The sequence below is a fragment of the Galeopterus variegatus genome, unplaced genomic scaffold (assembly GCF_000696425.1).
Source record: "Galeopterus variegatus unplaced genomic scaffold, G_variegatus-3.0.2 Scaffold2900, whole genome shotgun sequence".
NCBI lineage: Eukaryota > Metazoa > Chordata > Mammalia > Dermoptera > Cynocephalidae > Galeopterus > Galeopterus variegatus.
The window spans coordinates 177,351-178,155 of NW_007729011.1; positions in this window are offsets into that span (position 1 = coordinate 177,351).

The window sequence follows — 805 nt, forward strand, 5'->3', positions numbered from 1 at the left end:
TTTCAAACTGAGTTTTCTCTTTCCTATTGGTTTTAGAGTCATAATATGACCCCAGACCTCCCTCCTGTTGGCTTTACTCCCTATCAGTCTACTTCCTTGGGGGAAATCCAGGTTTTGACATAAGCAATCTGGTCACTAAAATCTTGTTGTTCTTCTACTATCGCTTGGGAGAGTTGTCACTACAGCAAACCTCTACCTGCTGGCCATTAAACTTGAATCACATAGGGTACTGCTTTTGGGTCTATTAGGATAGTATGTACCAAACCCTGTGGGCAAGGCTTTTTAACTTCTGCCCACCCCCACTGGGATGAGCTGTACACTTTGTTCTAATCTTACTTTAATTCTTTCCAAACTTTGATCTATGCCACCTAGGTTTTAGGCACATGCCACTATGTACAACTCCTGCTTCTGTTGTCTCTTAGCACCTTAATTTGAAAACCTAGAAAAAAAAGTGGGCAAATTCCTGGACACTTACAACCTACCAAGATGGAATCATGAAGAAATAAAAATTCTGAACAGATCAATAATGAATAACAAATTGAATTGGTAATAAAATAACTCCAGTCAAAGAAAAGCCCAGGACCTGATGGCTTCACTGCTGAATTCTACCAAATATTTAAAGAAGAACTAATACTAATTCTTCTCAAAGTGTTCCCCCAAAAAGAAAAATGAATTAGAGGAAATTCTTCCAAACTCATTCTATGGTTTTACGAGGCCAGCATTATCCTGACATGAAAACCAGAAAACAACACAATGGAAAACTGTAGACCAATTTGTTTGATGAACATAAATGCAAAAATCCTCA